Source organism: Rhincodon typus, chromosome 5 (genome assembly GCF_021869965.1).
Source record: "Rhincodon typus isolate 14 chromosome 5, sRhiTyp1.1, whole genome shotgun sequence".
Taxonomy (NCBI): Eukaryota; Metazoa; Chordata; class Chondrichthyes; order Orectolobiformes; family Rhincodontidae; genus Rhincodon; species Rhincodon typus.
In genome coordinates, this window is record NC_063336.1 from 1,095,515 (window position 1) to 1,096,008 (window position 494).

The following is a 494-nucleotide window of genomic DNA, read 5'->3' on the forward strand; positions in this document are numbered from 1 at the left end:
CAACTCTTGTACTCAATACCCCAACTTTCAATTAGAAGAGGCCAACTTTCAATTTGTCTTCCCTATTACCTGCTGAACTTGTATAATAGACTTTTGAGATTTATGCACAAGAACTCCCAAATTCCCCTGTGCTGTGGTTTTCTGCAGTCTTTTGCCATTTGAGCTGCCTTCTTGAACCACTGTAATCCATGTGCTGTAGGTAGACCCACAAAGCTGTGCAGTAGGGAGTTCCAGGATTTTGACCCCGTGACAATGAAGGAACAGTAATATATGTTGAGGTCAGAATGGTGGGTGGTGTGGGGGAGAATTTGCAGGTCATTGTGTTCCCATAGAAAACAGGAGCAGAAGTAGGTCATTTGGCCCTTTGAACCTACTTCACCATTCATTATGATCGTGGCTGATCATCCAACTCAATACTCTGTTCTTGCTTTTCCCCTATGACGTTTGATCCCTTTAGCCCTAAATTCGATATCCAGTTCCTTCTTGACATCATA